The sequence below is a fragment of the Macrobrachium rosenbergii genome, chromosome 29 (assembly GCF_040412425.1).
Source record: "Macrobrachium rosenbergii isolate ZJJX-2024 chromosome 29, ASM4041242v1, whole genome shotgun sequence".
Classification (NCBI taxonomy): Eukaryota; Metazoa; Arthropoda; class Malacostraca; order Decapoda; family Palaemonidae; genus Macrobrachium; species Macrobrachium rosenbergii.
This window is the reverse complement of record NC_089769.1, coordinates 19,976,712-19,999,583: the sequence shown is the minus strand read 5'-3', so window position 1 is coordinate 19,999,583 and position 22,872 is coordinate 19,976,712.

Here is a 22,872-nt window from a genome sequence, read left to right as displayed (position 1 = left end):
TTTGGCATTAATTAATTGTTTTCATGCGAAGACCTTCGAGTAATAGTAGATTGTTGAGCAAATCAGGATAAAGCATTGCCTAATCACCACAACCTCTGCTGATCGTAACCAGATCATTATTCTTTGTAACGTAGAAGAGCAGAATGGTAAATGTCAGGGATAGTCTACTCCAATTAGGTTTAATTACATGAGAATTTTGTTGAGCCTGATCCGTCTATAATGGTAAAAAAGGCACTTAGATGTTCCTGTATGGGAGTCGTGGTAGTGCTCCTGATTCCTACTTTTAGACTCGGTTATCTGTTTTAACTCTTTAACATAGCTCTCATATTTGAAATGAGTCATGGAAAAGAAACAATTGAATGTCTTTAGTTACTAAAATATTTTCCATGAAAGACATGAGACGGTAATAGACAAAATGAAAAATGAACTGAGTCTGGAAACAAAAGTCAACTCTGCATCAGAGCAAGAGGTTTCATGTGATAAATTGAAAGATATGAGTGACAGCTTTTGCTACTAATGAACAAATAAGGAACTAATTATGCTTTGGAAATTGCCAACTGAAATAACCAGACGAGAAGAAGGCCAATGAAAACTGAACGAAGAAATTATACCGGACTCTTACAAAGAAAGTAATAGATCTCTACCTATATATGTGAAGAATGCCAAATGAAGAAAATATTTTAAAAAAGTAATAAAAAGAATGATCAGTGTGCCAGATTCTTACAAGCTAAAGGACTTCACGATGTCATATAATTCAAATGCAGATAGAAGCAGAGGCACATAAAATCTTACTAAAAATTGCCGGGTTCATCTCACTAATTTCCTGCATGCGTTGAAGCATTCTCATTTAACTTTGGTGCTTGATTAAGTTCGTAGGAATTAAAGTGAGAGAGCATGCTGTATTCTTCTTCATCTTCTCTTTTGAAGTAGTGTTCCCAACATTATGTTTTGATCTTTCCTGCACTAGACATTTTTCTGTTAAATATGATTTAGCAACTCGGCTCAGTGCCATAATGTTATATCAACAATCAACGAATCTTTTATGACTTCGGATAATTCGGTCATGATTTGGTGACGAAAATCTCGTCTGTCTATCCCTTGTAAGCAGGATTACGTGAAAACTAAAGAAAGGATTAACATGATGTCTTAAAGATGATTTATGTTCGTGGAAACAAATTAATAGAACTGCTATAAATGAAAATAGAAATAACATAGTCGTTTAGCTGATAAAAGATTACGGTTTTAATTTTACCTTATTTACTTTATTTCTCAGCGTCACTAAACGTTTGTTTACCCCCTCACCAAGTCCAGGGATGATAATGTTTGCTTTTCATTATAAAGAGTTACGCTTCGTTATAACTTTGATCTGCCACTTGTATTACTGATTTTTGAGTAATAAGCGTAGATTACTGCTAAGTACTTTGTACACAAACGTGTAAGGAGAGGAAGACTATGGTTTTTCTTTAAAAGAGGGAACGAATCGAAAACTAGGTGGTAGTATGATTTTGATCAAAATTGAATATAAAGTCAGAATCTCTCTCTCTCTCTCTCTCTCTCTCTCTCTCTCTCTCTCTCTCTCTCTCTCTCTATGGATATACATTATATATATATATATATATATATATATATATATATATATATATATATGCATACATACACATATATATACATGTGTGTGTTTGCTTTGACTGTTGATATATTTTTCGTAAACTCATAGTTCCACTTTAAAGATGGACCCTAAATTCATCATAAACAGCTATGGGTTGGGGTGGGTTAGGAGCAGCTACGTTTTAGCATGTATAGGGAATAATATAGTTTATATATATATATATATATATATATATATATATATATATATATATATATAATATATATATATACGAATATTATAATCATATCCCACAAACGTCATAAAATTAGGAAAACCTGATTTGTGAATTCCACCATATTATTGCACATAGTTCGTTTAATTAATTTTGTCTGTATAAGCCTTATTATATAATGAACAATCTTTAGAAGCCACATTTTTATTTTATACTTTATACAGCCTGAAAGAATTAGTTATCGTGAGTGCTGTATAAAAGATATGGAAATTTATGAAAAGAAGTTTAATGCAAAATAGATGATCTCTAGCTATTGCTCTTCACCGAAGCCTTTACCAATAGGTGAGCAAAAAGCTCCATCCTGGTGTGGGAGCTGAGAGAATTGGTCAAATCCTCAAAATCCTTGACATCATCCCCATGTGAAGGGCTAACAAAATTACCACATCCGTCCTTCTAAACATCAACGAATACCACTAAAATTAGATGCCATCCTACAGGATAAATAAAAATCCCGGTGTCGGAGAAATATACTACGCCAAAGACGTCAATCAATTGGCCAGTTTCTTCATCAAGGCTGCTATTTCTGTCAGAGGTGCCACCCAACTGCCCCCTTTCACAGGAGAATATGACTTGGGATACCTGTCTGGGGACATAAAACACATTAACCTAGAGGCCACAACATCCGATAGTTAGCCAGACGACAACTTTACATATCACCTGGCAAAGAAAGCTGAACCAGATGAATATAGACTTCTTGCATAGGCAGGATTCTTGATGGCCACCAAGACCCTCCCCCTGCCAACGACCTATTCATGTTCCTTTAAGCCGAATTTTTATCTTGACATTCCAGAACACACCCTCAAATCCTATGGTGATCTGCTTATAGGCGGCTTCTTTTATCATCAGGGCCGTAGAAAAAGGCAAAAAAAAAAAAAAGGCAGTGTAACCTTACGATCCAAAGTCGGTATACTCTTCCCTAACGTATTTATGGGTATCTTTGAATAGTGTGTCTTTCCCCAAATACTAGCATCGTCCGTGAATGCAATCTTTTCTTTCTGTGTACGTGTGTGTATATGTACAGAATTGTAAGTCACATGGCTTGCTACACGTGCCACTGGTCATATTACCACAGGAAATAACAAGTGCATCGAACATTAATTCCCAGCATCCAATATAACCCACTAAGTGTTTATATACAGAGAATGAATGCAAGTGGAATTCTGTATGACAGTAAAACGAGAGTTTCATTGAAGCTGAGCTGTAGGAAAGACGAGGCATTCATATAAAGCCACGAAAGAGTAAGAATAGACCGATGCAGGAAAGTCGAATGGACACTGTCAAAAGTTGAGCTTTAAGAATGATTTGATAAAGAAGGAAATAAATGTAGAGAGACGTTCAGAGCTTAGAGCAAATGATGCACACGAAGACAGCGTAATGTTGTGTTAATGGAACATGTTCTGTAGTGAGTTGTTGGATGAAGTTAGCATTTAAATGGGAATTAACTGAACACTACAAGGCTGTAACAGGATTATTGTACATCTAGGAAGCATTTAAGTGATACTATAACTGAAGATAACAGGGAGTTACTCGTAAGCCAAAGAAGAGCATTAGGGGAGAAGTAGACGAAGTTACGTTCAAAATTGTTAAAATGATAAGAATGTGGATGAGAAATCTAATAAAGGCACGATTCCAAAGGCACAAGGATCAAGGATAAACAACAGTGGCACCAAAAAATGCACCTGCTGGCTGTCTTGCTTCTTGTCTCCTTTACAGACAGAGAAAATGTAAATATTATTCCCAACCCTTGATCCTTTTAAAGAAACAACAAAGTTTCAGAATGTGTTAGAAGTTTCGGCATTGCTGCTATATTGATAACATAATGCATGTGAAGAAACGGTTATGTTTTCTAGCAATTTATGGAGAAGTTAGTGATTCATTGTATAAGGAATAATATTATGAAGTTCTCTATTTTGTAAATCATTAACCCTTTAGGAACTGAGTTTTGGGGTTATGTCCTTCTTGAATTGAAACAAGTTGTAAACGCGGCGAAGTTTCTTCGGCGCAATCGAGTTTTCTGTACAGCGTATAATGCTGTATGAAACTTTCAGCCACGGCCCATGAAACTCTTAGCCGCGGACAGAAAAAGTGCGGACTGACAGACAAATAGCTATCTCAATAGTTTTCTTTTACAGAAAACTAAAAAGCAGACATTACTGCAGTTAAAAAGTAGCAATGAGTACCACTGAGGATGGTGACATAACAGACCGCAGGCCAGGGAAAGCATTCCCAGTTCAACCTTAATAGAAACAGAGGGTAATTGTTATTGATTCTCTTATCAATTATTATTAAAAAAAATAAACTTCCAGTCACATTGTCACCCTTATTTATTGATCATCGTTAACATGTTATCTTTATCATCAATCAAATAAAGCTGATAAAAGAATTGAAGCAACAGAATTTCATTGCTTTTAGATCTAGAAAAACAAATTTCGAAATTCATGAGCCCGAACGCTTTTAGTCCCCTTCTTTTTTCGCTCCAAAACCGTATTACTTTGTCATAATAACTGTGGAAGGAAGAAAAAACTCTCAAGAGGAGGAGACGCTTTATCACCTAATTCGGGTCTGCACAAACGCATCCGTTTGAGTCTCAGAATGTTTCGCTCATGATCGTGAAGAACAGAAGTACTGATAACGGTATAAGTTATATTTATCTCCGGTTTGTTCCTTTCGACTATTCCTTCAGTCGTATCCGATTCAAATATTGTTAGATCACTAGCATAGAAGTGAGACGTAATATCTCACTCCACTTTTTATATATAAAGAAGAAAAGTTTCCAAGTTATTTTCCATGACACTTCAGCTACTTGGTAGGAAGTGAAAGGTTGCCTTGATTAAAGCGTCCGGTGCTCTCAGTCGGTTTAGCTTAGCTTAGATCGATGCAACAGATGCGAACGCTCGTTCTACGTTCGAAATGCTACTAAAATCACTTGCCATGAAAACTACGAAAATTAGTGTTTAGATTCTTCAATAATGATAAATAGTGTACTGTAAGTGTAAAGAGGTATTAGCAGTTCCAGGTAAAGGAAAATAACATAGAATGAAAAAAGGGCAAGAGGTTGTGTTAGAATATCTCGGAGTAGTCTTATATTCAAATCAACATTGAAAAGTATTAATCCTACTTTGCTTTAATATTACGTTTTGCTCTCTCTCTCTTCTCTCTCTCTCTCTCTCTCTCTCTCTCTCTCTCTCTCTCTCTCTCTCTCTCTCTCTCTCTCTCTCTCTCGAGTAATATCGTGCAGAAATATCCTCCCCTTTACCTCGATTAAAATACATTTGCGAACGTCTGATTTCAAAGACAAAATCGCAATGACTTTCTACATCAATATTTTGTCCGATTGTTATTTCAAATACATACGTTCGCTAGTCGTAAAGTGAAACTTAGACAGTTATACGTAGGCTATACACATATTCAAAGGGTTTTCTCTCGTAATGATTTTCAAAGTTATAATTATTAGTTGCAGAACTACATTCAAGAAGTCTCTCTCTCTCTCTCTCTCTCTCTCTCTCTCTCTCTCTCTCTCTCTCTCTCTCTCTCTCTTGAGTAATATCGTGCAGAAATATCCTCCCCTTTACCTCGATTAAAATGCATTTGCGAACGTCAGATTTCAAAGACAAAATCGCAATGGCTTTCTACATCAATATTTTGTCCGAATTGCAATTTCAAATACATACGTTCGCTAGTCGTAAAGAGAAACTCAGACAGTTATACGTAGGCTATACACATATTCAAAGGGTTTTCTCTCGTAATGATTTTCAAAGTTATAATTATTAGTTGCAGAACTACATTCAAGAAGTCTCTCTCTCTCTCTCTCTCTCTCTCTCTCTCTCTCTCTCTCTCTCTCTCTCTCTCTCTCTCTCTCTCTCTCGTTATCATCTGAAAATTTCTATTTTTCTTGAGTTCAGTCTCATTTTCCAAACAACCTAACTTTGTTCCTCATTAGGATTCACTTTTGTGAATGATAACCACTCGGCTGATCCTGTATCCTTCCCGCTGCGCTGCCGGAGTGAAAAACACGCGTATTCAATTGCTGAGCAAATCATTATTATCTTAGTGTAACTATGCTAGTTTTTTTTTATTAATGAGATTGACAGACGCTTGTAGTTCAAATATAAATTAATACTGTAGATGTTCAATGCCATACGTCCAGGTGCCACTGACGCAGAGCTCTTTGAGTATTTAAGTACAGAAGTTATATAGAATCATAAAAATAACATAGTCATGATCTGCTCCACTCAAAGCCCTTCTCCCTTCAAGAGTTGCCAAATATCACTCCAATAAACACTAAGGGTCTGTTAATCAAAAGAGATGTTATTTACCTCTCATTTGTGGGTAATTGTATACATTCGGCCAGTTAACTTAAGGTAATGGCTTCTCATTCTTTTACACGGATTAAAGGAGCTAAAGGCTAACTGTTCTTGAGTTAAGCAACTGCTATCACTAATCCTTCAAGTCATCTGACGGGATACAGCATTTTAATACTAGGTTCAGAATTGCATCTCACTCTCTGGCCGTGGAAGTGGGTAGGTGGGGTAGGAGGGGGAGAGGCCATCTGCCGTTGGAGGAGCGGTTGTGTACCTGTGGAGCCCTTCAAACAGAAGTACACGTAATGCAAGTATGCTCAAGGACACAACATATCAGAGATACCTATAATTTATCTAACATGAGGGATATATTTTCAAATCAGCGAACCCTGGCGGAGCAATGTAAGATTATTAGCTTAGTCCTCTATGAGTATTTATGAATGTTTGTGAGGTGAAGGGAAAATGAGAATAAAAATAGCTTTTTGGAGTATGATTTTTGCATATAAATATAAAACTTTGTTCTTAATTTTGTTTGCCATATGATAATTCTTTTTGTTTTATTGTTGTATAAGATAAAAACCTGTTATTCTTACTTTTATGTATGTAATATTTTGTATTGCCAAGTGCAGTGTTGTGCCTTTTGTTGGACCAAATATAAATAATTACTGTAAATATGAGCTATGTATAATTGTTGTGGTCAATAAAATATCTAATCTAATCTCTAATCTATTAAGTTGTGGCCACGGTGAATTGAATTAGGTGTAAATTTAGCAATCTAGAAAATTTAACAGAGTTTTGAGAATCTTGGCGCATTGTCTGCATGATCTACTTGCAGTCTGTGAAATAAAATAACACTTGGTATAGCATTGAAAATTGAATACATATTCAAGAATGATTGAAATAAGTAGCTTTATGAAAGTCTTTAGGATAATGCGAGGTGTGATCATAAAGTTACAGAACTGGTGCTATAAAAAGAAAACTACAACACATACCATTTTAGCAATTAATTTCATTCGAAGTAGTCCCTTTCGGAAGCCACACACTGTATCCAGTGCTGTTTCCATTGACGGAAGTGTCTTGGAGCTCGTTTTCTGGGATAATCAGCAGCTGCCTCGCATTCACTTGGATCTCCTCGACGTCCTGAAATCTTCCTTTCAAGTGGGATTAGATGTTTGGAAAGAGGAAAAAGTTACAAGGGGCGAGATCTGGGGAATACGGAGGCTGTCGGACCTGGGGGATAGGGGATATGCTCGGCCAAAAAATGCTGCAGAAGCTGCAATGAATGGGCAGGTGCGTTGTCAAGGTGCAGTTGCCACTCACCAGACGCTGGCAGTTCTGGCCTTTTCCGACGAATAGCATCCTGTAAATGCCGCAACACATCCCAGTAGTACTCCCTGTTTACTGTCTGACCAGGTGGAGCATACTCATGATGAACAATTCCCTTGTAGTGGAAGAAAACGATGTTTTTCCCAGTTCTGCTGGTTGCGGGTCTCCCAGAAAGTTCGTCACTATCGACATTTTGTCGGCCATCTTGAAAATGTCTGAACCACTCGTACACTCGTTTGCTGCTCATACACTCCTTTCCATACGCTTTTTGCAACTTTGCGTAGGTCTGTGCGCAGGTATCGCCAAGTTTTTGGCAAAATTTGATGCAGATTCTCTGATCAACTTTCTCCATCATAGTGAATGCGACGACCACACACACACTACACACGTTCCTTCCAAGCACTGATGTAAAGAGCGGAAGTGAGCTAGGACGTCAAAATCTTAGTGTGCATACACAGTGGGGGTCAAGGTCAACCTGCGCCAAGTGGCCTCATTCTCTGCATTTTAGCTCCTTTGCTATAGCAACAGTCCCGATACTTTATGATCACACCTTGTATACATCCGGTATGTTTCATTTAGGGCCAGAGAATTATCAAGCAACTAATGTATCTTGTTGTCTTTTGCCTTGAGGAGCCTGGTATGTACTGCCGATGGGGTCTCAACTGGCTCACTTGAAGGTTCTCCAGACAAACTATTTCTAGGGGTCGGTCGAGGAGTAATTCCTTCACAGACAAATGGGTTAACTATTAAATAAAGAGGCTAATATTTGGGACACATGACACTCGTATAACGCAAATCAGAACGTATCACATAACTTCAAATTCCTTCATATTACATAATAAAAATGGTGTAAGGGAGAAAAAGTTCATGGAGTATTGGTTGAATGTGAAGGGCTCTCAGCTGCGCCGCTATTTATGATACAGATGTGCATTTGGTTCCAGTGCTTAACCCAGTGACTTTAATTTTAAGAGCAGAACTGACTTCTATAATAATAATGATAAACTGTAAATTTCGCATCGCAGGAAAACATCACAGCGCAATCTCATGTTATTCCGGTCAGGTGAAAGGCACACAATCATGAGCCACCGTTTTATCTCGCACAAAATGTGAGCAGAGGTTAAAAACTGGCAGCAGATATAACTATAATGGGGAAAGTAAAATTCCAAAGCATATCCCAAAGTCCTGCAGTATCCTATGCACCCGAATGACCACCAAAACCCACGTACCCCAATAAAAATCTGAAAAGGGACTCGGGTTAGAAAGATTTTCAGAGGTTTTCTACCACAGCTCACATATAATCGCAATGAGCAGTAGCTACAAAATAGTTCCTTGTCAGAAAACAAGTGATAAATAATCTGATAGTTTGTGCATCTACTATAAGATTTTTTCCAGTGTCTTTCCTGTTATCAAGGTTTTTATATTGCTTCAGTTTATCCAATATTCCATTCAAAGTGGATCGGTGCAGGCCAATCCACAGTAGAACAACGCGATACGCTCATTCTTTGATAACGAACCACCGCGCAAACATTTGAAAATTTTGATCCGGAAAAGAAAAATTAATTATTGAAGGTTTTATGTAATTTGGAACCAAGATTTTAAGAATAGATTTTTATTACGATGAAGAAATACGTATTAAATATGACAACACTGGCTACTTTCTACATATTTGAATATCAATGTAAATTGTTCTTTTTATATGTATTCTGTAAATTCGCGTAAATATTTCTGTACACAAATACTCGTATATATTCAATGCTACCTATTTTATGAAAAGATTGAAAACTTAAAATAGAAATTTCTGCATACAAAAATATTTACACGATATTAAAGAATATACGGAAGGAATTAATTGAAATTTATATTCAAATATGTAGAGAGAGAGAAGGAACTGTTTTCTGAATTCAGTATGAATTTCATCTTTGTAAAAATATATTCTTGAAACCTTCAATCTAAATTACACGAATCCTTCAATATTTGTTTTCCTTTTCCATATCAAAATAATTTCGAAAGTGCTGCCAGCAAACTTACAGAAACCATTAACAAGCTACTTGTGATATGTATGTTGAAATACGCCATGAGACTTACAATGGGAAAATTTGTGTTACATCTCTGTCAGTAAATACAAGTGACTCACGAGTTGCTGTCAAAATATGCAGTTACGAGTTACATCATAATGTACTCGGATTCAGTGGCGATCCTTTATATGTACACTCGGCAAGAAAAGTGAAGATACAGTTTTCATTAGATTTCGTTCATCGAATTTCAATTTTTTTCTTACAGAAAACACACAATCTCGGTAAATTTACTCTAGAATATGAAAATACAATGCAAATTATATCATATATGTTAAATCTGCAAAACAAAAACGCTCAGATACTTAAAAACACCATGCATGTACGAAGTAATCAGAATTTCTCAGATGACTTCGTTCATAGAGATCTAAAAGATAGTATGTGGATATCTCGGTGTAGTACTATTCATCAGAACGGCAATATTTACTCGTTTTCCGTTATGAGCAGGCTTATTATTGCATCACCATACGAGGTAATGATAATTTCTTTAATTTTTACACATTCATGTTTGTATTTCACGGTGTTAAAAGTCAGCTGGAATTAATGGCAGTAAATGTTGTGACACCTAGGGTAGGTTGACCAAATCTATTTAAATCCGCGAGAGCGTTCTCTATGATGTGAAGGGCAGCGCAGGAGCTTCTGGGGGAAAACACAAGTAACTGGATGTTTCTTGACGTTGCCATAGTCTCTCTCTCTCTCTCTCTCTCTCTCTCTCGCCATTGCTAAAACATACTATACCAATATAGTGTAGCTCAATCTCTAAAAGAAAAAGCAATGAAATGAGTAGCTCTACCGATAGGCCTAGTCTTACACAACAGCAGACTCTCTCTCTCTCTCTCTCTCTCTCTCTCTCTCTCTCTCTCTCTCTCTCTCTCTCTCTCTCTCATCATAACAATGCATTCGTTCCTTTTCGTTGGACATTGCTCAAATTTAACTCTTGATTTCATTATAGAATATCGCGTTTCCGATTATGCAAGCATTCCGTTCAATGTGGTGTCATAAATTCATTTGTGTAAGGTTGCTTGGTAAGTTACGCCGAAAAATGTTTATTTTGCTCAGAACTGTCGTTGCAAATTACAACTTGAACGAATACTGTGAAACTTACTACTGCATTTAAGTATCAATGATTTCATTATCGTAGAATATGATTGAAAGTTATAAGAGGTCAAGCAAAAAACAAACACAATAAGACGGAAGCTCCTCCCCTTTCTAAAGTTGCCAGATGTCGCATTATTGAGCAACATATGTCCGAAGATTTAAAAAAACTGTAACCTCACTTTCCTTGCCGAGTGTACATCAAGAAAATCTAGAGAAACATATGTACCAAAACTTTCTGTATTACTGATGAAGTTTAAGGATAAAAATCAAACTAAATTTATTATTGTGGAGCAGTCTGAATTATTATTATTATTATTATTATTATTATTATTATTATTATTATTATTATTATTATTATTATTATTATTACCAGCGACAACCCGTAACCGCTAATAAAAAGTTTCCAAGAAATCAGCACAACTATTAACCACCAATAAAAAAGTTTTGAAGAAATGTACCTGTGAGATCCACAGGAGCGCTAATCCATGGAGCAAAAACTTGCCCAAAAGATTTCAAATTCTTCCAGTCGGAAGGGGCGACCATCCATCGACAATATTCCAATATCATTTGGCAGAAAGACAAGAATCTAGTCCCGAATGTTTTGTAATTTCACATTCCTTTCCTCCAAACACGAACCGTTTTCTCAGAGACCACAAGAAGTTTTTAACGCGATTCCCCAAACCGGTCCCCTGACCCCTCGTTCGACTAATTCGGATCTCAACAGCTATCGAAAAATGTTAATTAGACCCTCGGCTCCTGGTTTGTTTGCAAGCAAAAGTCTTCCCACTGAGTTTTGGGGTATATATATATATATATATATATATATATATATATATATATATATTATATATATATAATATATATATATATATATATATATATATATATATATATATATATATATATATATATATATATATATATATATATATACATTATATTTTTGTGTGTATACAATTTTCTTTCTTCCTTTCTTTATCTTTCTTTCTTTCTTTCTTTCAGTCCTCTGGAGGGAGTGGCACCAAACTGTAGAAAAATTCGGTTCTCGGCAAGTTTCAAGAGGTAAGGCGGCTAGCTTCATGCCCTTTATTGATATCAGTGAACCAGGTTGACAGGTGGGCTGTTGGATAGGATTATATCCCGGGTTTTGAAAATTTATATATATATATATATGGCTGCTTGCGACAAACGCACTACATGGTTAACATGGCAGAGGTGGGCTGATGAAGATTCTAATTACGAATGCCTGAGTACGACAGTAGGTGGGAGTCGGTATCAACCTATTGTTACCTCACTTGATGGCCGTGTGGTTTAATGCTCGTCACTGTAGTCCTGAGTTCTTGTCTTCCGTGGGTCAAGCCCACGAGACGGCGGACTTATTATCAACTAAAATAATTTCCTTTCGGGTAACATACATGAAAATGTATTATGTTCGAGGTAGAGCTAATTGGATATTAAAGGACATATGTAGTTTAATGCCTGTATATGAATCGCGGTGATGTGATAAAATTCATTCATGTGTATATACATATACAGTATATATATATATATATATATATATATATATATATATATATATATATATATATATACATATATATATATATATATATATATATATATATATATATATATATATATACACACACACACACACACACACACATATATATATATATATATATATATATATATAATGTATATACATAAAAAATACATAAGTATCAGAGTGTGTGCGTAAAGATGAAAAATGGCCATGCAAATAAAACAAAGGGATAAATAAAGAGCGCTATATTCCGTACAGTAATTCCACTCTTTTTCAGACGATAATGGTTTCGGTAGCACACAGGAGAACTATTCAAACAAGAAAGAGTTTTTTCGTTGCAGCCAATTAGAGGATTTATATTTCATTAGTTTCCGGGTATTCCTGGCATTGCCTTCTCTCTGTAAACGTTCGTGACCATGAACTTGATAGTGTTTGGTTAGTTAATGCAAAAGGACCTTGTATGTCTAAAACATTGCTAATTTTTCCCGGTATGGGGGTTTGATCTCTTTGTTGCATATTTTCTGGGGGCTCTCTTTGTAAAAGAAAGATTATCAGATTCGCTTCTGAAACCACTTTCTTAATGATGTGGGCGGGCATTTAAAAAAAGATAAGTCCTCATTAACCATATGGAAACCAGTTTCCTTTTACTTTAGGAAACAAATCCTTCGGATAATCAAAATAAGTTGTAGCTTGTATTGAAATATCAGTTTAAATGGTGAAGTGAATATAGAATACTGGTCAACCGGGTCTTTTGTTCACTGTGAACTGGTGATTTGTGAAACCCTTAATTAATAGTACACTCAGAAAAGGAATTGTTACACTTATCCCGTTCAATTTAAAATTGAAATTTTTAGCCATATGAATCAGATTCTTCACCAGTAGGACAACCAGAGATAGATAGATAGATAGATCACATATATACATTGATTTTGTTCATAAACTATTTATCAAACCTATTCTGCTTCATTCTCTGTTTTAATTAACTACTTGTTTAGCTGCTTCTCAATAAACTCTGCGAATCAATGAAATCTTTCCAAGGGTATAAAGAAACGTAATTTATTTTTGTCATATAATTCTCATAATATTATAGATTTAGCACAAAGTGTCACGGGCTTTCCAGTTAAGTATACCCTAGTTTAACCAGACCACTGAGCTGATTAACAGCTCTCCTACGGCTGGCCCGAAGAATTAGATTTTATTTTTCGTGGTTAAGAACCAATTGGTTACATAGCAACGGGACCTACAGCATATTGTGGAATCCGAACCACATTACAACGAGAAATTAATTTCTGTCACCAGAAATAAATTCCACTAATTCTTCATTGGCCGGTCGGAGACTCGAACGCGGGCTAGCAAAGTGCCATCCGAGAACGGTACCGACCCGTCCAACGAGGAACTCACGAGATTTCCAGTTCTCGAATGTTTCGTATTCCAGTACCAAGAGATAAAAGTAAAAGAATTCCAGTTCTAAGTGTTGGTCCCGTGTTCTTGTACACAAACTTGTCATATTTAATACATGTAAATCAGCGAATCGATCGAAGTTGCAATTGTTTCGTCCGTTTCCTCGATCAGGTCTGTCTGAAACTGCGTTCGTAGATTTAAGCATTTGCTGAATAGAAAGCGGCAACTCAAATTTCAGCTGTTGTTACGGATTCAAACTTTCAATGGAATGATTAATTATTCTGATAATTAAGGTGCATAAACACTGTAGTTCAAAACCCATTTGAGAACTACACAGAGTTTAATGGGAGAGAATAGATTGGGGAAACGCTCATCGCTTCTACAAATAACATGAATGCTTTTGGTCATGTATGATGCATATGTTACTGTATTTTGGTGATTGAATTTGAACAAATGTGAAGGGGTGGTGGAAGATATATATATATATATATATATATATATATATATATATATATATATATATATATATATATATATATATACATATATATATATATATATATATATATATAATATAACATAATATAATTAATATAATATAACGTTTCCTTTTCCCATGTGGAGGGGAAGGGCGCGAGAAGATTTCCGATTTCCCCATGAAATGATCATGGATGAGGTTGCTAGCCCCATGCCCTTTTCCTGTCCCAAGCCAGCACTGATCCCAATTAACAGCTGGATGGACTACTTTAGGTCAGCTGAGAACGATTAACGACCTAGCAAACATAGACAGATCGCTGCACTCTTCAACCTCGAAGCCCATATATATATATATATATATATATATATATATATATATATATATATATATATATATATATATATATTTAAAACTTTACTACTAACATAAAAGTAGAAATTCCACTCAGTTCGTAATGGAAAGAAGCCAAAGTAAATTGTTTGTTGACACTTCCAAGTGATATCCTTCAGGCGTTTATTAGCCCCCAACAATTCACGGTTGAAACTTTTAGCTTTGGAGAAAGACCTTCAAGAATTCTTTATAGAAGTCAATAAAACAGGGATGGGATGTTCTGATACTTCTCACTTTAATCTTCTTCGCCCGAAACCTGAGGAAATTCTTTCCTTTAAAAGATTTCCTCTTAAATTTTTACTTTGGAGGAATGAGGAATGACCCCAAGTACGTTTCAGTTCCTTCTACTCTATTTGCTAGAGATTGCTTTTTTATGCCAGGTTTCAGTCTTTTACTTTGAATATAGGGTACTTTACGAGGTTTATTACTTATTTACGCGTTAAACAGGCTTACAGTAGTTATACAATTGGCGCATTAGTTTTACAATAAACCTAATTTCCTTGTCTTGTTGATTTTCTGCCACGAAAACTAAAAAGTCTTCCATTTTTCATTAGGGGAAAAATAACTAGTTAATGAATAAAGCTCTGTTTTGGGCAATAAGGTTTTATGCTTGAGTTAGTAGCGGAGAAAAAGAATTCAAAAGACCAAAACAAAGAATAAAAGTTCGTAACACCTTGGCGCTAATAAACTGACAATGCAAAACAGGGACATAAATTAACATCCATTAGCAGTAACATCTTACGTCGAGCACTAAGAAAAAGTAGTTTTGTTTATTAATCATTTTAATTTACGTTATCGTAGGAAGCCACGAACCTGTCAAGTTTCCGACAAGAACTGACTACTCGAAGGTTGCAGTCACCCGGATTTAATTCTAATGAGAACTTCAGTGGTTAGAACTGTGAAATATCTCGCAAGTAACGTTGCATGAAATAATTTCAGTATTTAGAGTCACCTCTCTCTCTCTCTCTCTCTCTCTCTCTCTCTCTCTCTCTCTCTCTCTCTCTCTCAGTGCTAATAGTTATTCAATCACGTTATCAATAAATCGGTTAACACATTCATGCTAGAGAAAACGATCGTCCAGTCATCCAAACAACTGAATAGTCGCTAAAAATCTGGTCTAGTCATTGAGGACGTCGGCACGTAATATAATTCAGTCCAGCATAATGTTAAGGAGTTTTGATAAGAGTAGGGAGATTAGTCTAAGAATGTATAAACTACATACATTTATAATAAAGCATAGAAACTTGCTTGTTAATGGAGATACAAAATGAAAATATGGTTTTTAGGAATAACAGATGCGCTTGTACAGTAAAAAACGAAATACCTATAATCTTTTTTGAATAATTCTTATTTTTAGAAACATTCTGAGAAATTATATCGTCTCTCAGCTCATAAAGGAATGAAAATTTGACACGTTAAAATCGTCTCATGCAAAATATCGGAGTTTTTTTAATGATGAATGAGAGTAAAGCAAGGTACAGATTTCCCAAGCAAGGGTGAAGAGAGACGACGTACTTTCCCGCTCAAAGTAGTAATGACTCTACGCCCAAATTCTCAAATGAAGCCATACTCAAATATTTCAAGGCCTCTCCTCTAAGACGAACACGCCCTTTGAATCACTTTTCCAAACAGAAACCTGAATCACTAAAGGGCCTAATGAATAAAACCTTCCGTTAAAAGAGCACCTGTTTTTCCAGGTAAGCATTATACGCATTGTTCTCCTGGAGTCGAGAGGCCTTTCATCCTCGGTATTCAAACCGTCTCTTCAGCTAAATGAAAAGAAGAGCTAATGTTCGTCTAGTACCTGTACTTAACCCCTATGAATGGCGTTCAGCCTCGTCGTTGGTCATTAACGAGGTCAATTTCTTTTTACTGCTGTGATAAATGCCTTCATTATTATTATTATTATTATTATTATTATTATTATTATTATTATTATTATTAGTTAGTAGTAGTAGTAGTAGTAGTAGTAGTAATACTTCTTTATTCTACAGGTCTACGAAAAGGGTATTCTGTATTCTTGTATGAGCACAAAGGGAAGCAGACACTGACTCACAGGTATAAGGTTGTGTGTTTATACCCACCCCCCCCACAAATACATATGTATATATGTATGTGTGTGTGTGTATCGTTTGTCGGTGTCTGTTAATTTACTCGTGTTATTTATATTTTTGTAAGTACATGATTCTGGGATTACCTAGTCTTCGTACGGCTGACTAGGCGTTTCAGCTTTGTGCAGTGTATACAGTAAATACAGTCATTACTCACCCCCTTCCCCTCCCCCTCCCCGAAATAAAATGCGTCAAGAGGAAAAATGATGTATTAATACCCGTCGTAATCTCTGCCTAGAAAAGCAGGTCATCTTTAATGCATCCCCTACAAAGAGAAGAATTTGTTCAAGCAAGGTGAAACCCTGTGCTTGAAGCTGATATCCCACCGGATCAAACATGGATGAACACTTTTATGGTCAACTTTAATTATGCCTATATTTCTACAGAGTGACCGTGGTAACTCTAAGCAGGAGTAAATAATGCAAAAAATAAAATTTGAGCTTACCATCAGTGGGTTTTAGTTAACAGCTTTGTGGAATAAATCACTCGACTACGCTAACAATAGTTCTGAATCACAGATCTTAGCAATGGACAGATATATGTGCAATTTGAACGGGTAATGATATACTAGAAATCTACATGAGTGCGCAGGCAGGTCAGTGATGAAATATTACCTTTTCTAAAATGCATGTTCACTGAAATTTATTTCAACAATTTGTTAATGACTGCCACCATAGGCTGAACTTTTGGTGGCAGTCAGCGAAGACTTGACGTGAATTTGGCCAATAATTCATCGAAATTTAGAAAAGGTTAATCGTCTGAAGGGATCATCAGAATCTTTTCAGTCGCTATCACTAAAACTTATGACAGAACGACAGTGACAAAAATAACAAATAAAAGATAAAACAACCTCCGTGCTGACGGTATTTAGTGTAAGGTACATGCAGGCCATGCCTATAAAACATTTAAGTCCATGCTGAGGGTATTTAGCCATAGGTACATGCAGGCCGTGCCTATAAAACAAAGTCCATGCAGAGGTTATTTAATCGTAGACACTTGCAGGCCATGCCTATAAAACAAAGTCCATTCTGAGGGTATTTAGTCTTAGATACATGCAGGCCATGCCTATAAAGCATAACGTCCGTGCTGAGGGTATTTAGTCTTAGATACATGCAGACAATGCCTATAAAACATAAAGTCCATGCTAAGGGTATTTAGTCTTAGAAACATGCATGCCATGCCTATAAAACATAACGTCCGTGCTGAAGGTATTTAGGCTTGAAACATGCAGACCATGCCTATAAAACATAACATCTGTGCTGAGGGTATTTAGTTTTAGATACATGGAGGCCATGCCTATAGAGCATGACGTATGTGATGAGAGAGTTTAGTCTTTGATACACGCAGGCCATGCCAATAAAACATAAAGTCTAGTGCTGAGGGTATTTAGTCTTAGATACATGCAGGCCATGCCTATAAAACATAAAGTCCATGCTGACGGTATTTAGTCTTAGGTACATGCAGACCATGCCTATAAAACATAAAGTCCATGCTGAGGTATTTAGTCTTAGAAACATGCAGACCATGTCTATAAAGCATAATGTCAGTGCTGAGGGTATTTAGTCTTAGATACATGCAGACCATGCCTATAAAATATAATGTCCGTGCTAAGGGTATTTAGTCTTAGATACATGCAGGCCATGCCTATAAAACATAAAGTCCATTATGAGGGTATTTAGTCTTAGGTACATGCAGACCATGCATGTAAAATATAAAATCCATGCTGAGGGTATTTAGTCTTAGATACATGCAGGCCATGCCTATAAAACAAAGTTCTAGCTCAGGGTATTTAGTCTTAGATAATGCAGGCCATGTGTATAAAACATAAAATCCAGGCTGAGCGCTGAGGGTATTTAGTCTTTGAAACATACAGACCATGCCTACAAAGCATAACGTCCGTGCTGAGGGTATTTAGTCTCAGGTACTGTACATGCAGACCATGCTTATAAAATGGGTACATGCAGGGCATGCCTATAAAATATAAAGTCCATGCTGAGGGTATTTAGTCTTAGATACATGCAGACCATGCCTATGAAGCACAATGTCAGTGCTGAGGGTATTTATTCTTAGATACATGCAGGCCATGCCTATAAAACATAAAGTCCATGCTGAGGTATTTAGTCTTAGATACATGCAGGCCATGCCTATAAAACATAAAGTCCATGCTTAGGGTATTTAGTCATAGATACATGCAGGCCATGCCTATAAAGCATAAAGTCTGTGGTGAGGTATTTAGTCATAAAAACATGCAGACCATACCTGTAAAGCATACTGTCCATGCTGAGGGACTTTAGTCTTAGATACATGGAGGCCATTCCTATAAAACATAAAGTCCATGCTGAGGGTATTTAGTCTTAGATACATGCAGGCCATGCCTATAAAACAAACGTCTAGCTCAGGGTATTTAGTCTTAGATAATGCAGACCATGCATATAAAACATAAAGTCCATGCTGAGGGTATTTAGTCTTAGAAACATACAGACCATGCCTACAAAGCATAATGTCTGTGCTGAGGATATTTAGTCTTAGATACATGCAGGCCATGCCTATAAAACATAAAGTCCGTGCTGAGGGTATTTAGTCTTAGGTACTGTACATGCAGACCATGCTTATAAAATGGGTACATGCAGGGCATGCCTATAAAATATAATGTCCATGCTGAGTGTATTTAGTCTTAGATACATACAGGCCATACCTATAAAACATAAAGTCCATGCTCAGGGTATTTAGTCTTAGATACATGCAGGCCATGCCTATAAAGCATAAGGTCTGTGGTGAGGTATTTAGTCTTAAATACATGCAGACCATACCTATAAAGCATACTGTCCATGCTGAGGGACTTTAGTCTTAGGTACATGCAGGCCATGCCTATAAAATGGTTACATGCAGAACATGCCTATAAAACATAAAATCCGTGCTGAGGGTATTTAGTTTTAGATACATGCAGGCCATGCCTATAAATCATAACGTCTGTCCTGAGGGTATTTAGTCTTATTTTCCAGGCCATGCCTAAAACCAAATGGGTCTGTGGCAAGGGATTTAGTCTTAAATATTGTGCAGAATACCCATAAAGCATACTGTCCATGAAATGAATTTTAGTCTTGGAACATGGAGGCCTAACTCTAAAAAAATAAAGTCCATGCTGAGGGTATTTAGTCTTAGAAACATAGTCTTAGAAACATACAGACCATGCCTACAAAGCATAACGTCCATGCTGAGGGTATTTAGTCTTAGATACATGCAGGCCATGCCTACAAAGCATAACGTCCGTGCTGAGGGTATTTAGTCTTAGATACATACAGACCATGCCTATAAAACATAATGTCTGTGCTGAGGGTATTTAGTCTTAGATACATGCAGACCATGCCTACAAAGCATAACATCCATGCTGAGGGTATTTAGTCTTAGATTCACACAGACCATGCCTATAAAACATAATGTCCGTGCTGAGGGTATTTAGTCTTAGATACATGCAGGCCACTCCTATAAAGCATAATGTATGTGCTGAGGGTATTTAGTCTTACAGACATACCTGCCATGCTTATGAAACATAACGTGCGTGCTGAGGGTATTTAGTCTTACAGATATGCAGGCCTTGCCTATAAAACATAACGTCCTTGCTGAGGGTAATTAGCCGTAAATACATGCAGGCCGTGCCAATAAAACATAACCTCTGTGCTGAGGATATTTAATTTTAGAGACATGCAGGCTACGCCTATAAAGCATAATGTCCGTGCTGAGGGTATTTAGTCTTAGAAACATAACATCTGTGCTGAGGGTATTTAGTGTTTGAGACATGCAGACCATGCTTATGAAACATAAAGTCCATGCTGAGGCTATTTATTGCCTATAAAATATAAAGTCTGTGTGCTGAGGGTATTTAGTCTTAGATACATGTAGGCCATGCCTGTAAAGCATAACGTCCGTGCAGAGGGTATTTAGTCTTAAATACATGCAGGCCATACCTATAAAACATACTATACAAATAAAACATAAAGTCCATGCTGAGAGTATGTAGTGTTAGGTACAGTACATGCAGGCCATGCGTATAAAACATAAAGTCCATGCTTGAGGTATTTAGTCTTTAATATTGCTTATAAAACATAATGTTTGTGCTGGGGGTATTTAGTCTTAGAAACATGCAGACTATGCCTATAAAACATGATGTCTGTGCTGAGGGTATTTAGTCTTAGATACATGCAGGCCATGCCTATAAAACATAAATTCCATGCTGAGGGAATTTAGTCTTAGATACATGCAGGCCATGCCTATAAAACATAAAGTCCATGCTGAGGGTATTTAGTCTTAGGTACATGCAGGCCATGCCTGTAAAACATAAAGTCCATGCTGAGGATATTTAGTCTTAGTTACATGCAGCTGTTGTTCCTGTAAAACAAAGTCCATGCTGATGGTACTTAGACTTGTAAACATGCAGACCATGTCTATACTACTTTATGTCTGTGCTGAGGGTATTTAGTCTTAGATACATGCAGACCATGCCTATAAAGCAAAGTCCAGGCTGAGGGTATTTAGTCTTAGAAACATCCAGACCATGCCTATAAACATTTAGTCTTGGTGCATACAGATGGCTTTTTAAAACATAAAGCCATGAAGGTACTTATAAAGATACTGTCCGTGCTGAGAGGATAATGTTAGTGAGGGTATTTAGTCAACATGCAGACCATGCCTATAAACATAAAGTCCTTGCTGATGGTATTTAGTCTTAGAGTACATGCAGGACATGCCTATAAAACAAAACGTCCATGCTGAGGGTATTTAGTCATAGAGAAACATGCAGACCATGCCTATAAAGCATAATGTCTGTGCTGAAGGTATTTAGTCTTATAGATATGCAGGCCATGCCTATAAATCATAACGTCCATGCTGAGGGTATTTAGTCTCAGAGACATGTAGGACATGCCTTTAAAAAATAACGTCCATGCTGAGGGTATTTAGTTTAAGAGACATGCAGGCCACGCCTATGGAACATAATGTCTGTGCTGAGGATATTTTGTCTTAGAGACATGCAGGCTATGCCTATGAAACATAATGTTCATGCTGAGGATATTTTGTCTTAGAGGCATGCAGGCCATGCCTGTAAAAAGTAATGTCCGTGCTGAAGTTATTTATTCTTATGGATATGCAGGCTATGCCTATGAAACATAAAGTCCATTCTGAGAGTATTTAATCTTGGAGGCATGCAGGTCATGCCTATAAAACATGAAGCCCATGCTGAGGGCATTTAGTCTTATTACATGCAGCTGTTGCCTATGAAACATAATGTCCATGCTGATGGATATTTTGTCTTGAGACATGCAGACCATGTCTATAAAAGTAATGTCTCATGCTGAAGGTATTTAGTCTTATGGATACATGCAGATATGCCTATAAACATAAAGTCCAGGCTGAGGATATTTAGTCTTAGAAACATCTAGACCTTGCCTATAAAACATAAAGTCCATGCTGAGGGTATTTAGTCTTGGTACATACAGATGTGCCTGTAAAACATAAAGTCCGTGCTGAAGGTACTTAGACTTAGATACATGCTGGCCATGCCTATTAAGGATAACGTCCGTGCTGAGGGTATTTAGTCTTAGATACAAGCAGGCCATGCCAATAAAACATAACATCTGTGCTGAGGATATTTAATTTTAGAGACATGCGGGGTATGCCTATAAAGCATAACGTCCGTGCTGAGGGTATTTAGTCTTAGAAACATAACGTCTGTGCTGAGGGTATTTAGTGTTTGTGCTGAGACCATTTATGAAACATTAGAAACGTGCAGACTATTGCCTAGAGCAATGTAAATAATGTCCGTGCTAAGGGTATTTAGTCTTAGAAACATGCAGATCATGCCTATAAAACATAAAGTCCATTATGAAGGTATTTAGTCTTATCGATAATGCAGACCATGCCTGTAAAATATAACGTCCATGCTGAGGGTATTTGATCTTAGAGACATGCAGACCATACCTATAAAATATAGAGTCCGTGCTGAGGGTACTTAATTTAGATAATGCAGGCCATGTGTATAAAATATAAAATCCAGGCTGCTGAAGGTATTTAGTCTTAGAGAGGTGCAGGCCATGACTATAAAACATAACATGTGTGCTGAGGGTATTTAGTCTTAGATACATGCAGGCCATGCCAGAAACAACCATGCTTATAAAATGGGTACAGAGGTGCAGGGCATGACTATAAAATATAAATCCATGCTGAAGGTATTTAGTCTTAGATACATGCAGGCCATGCCTATAAAACAAAGT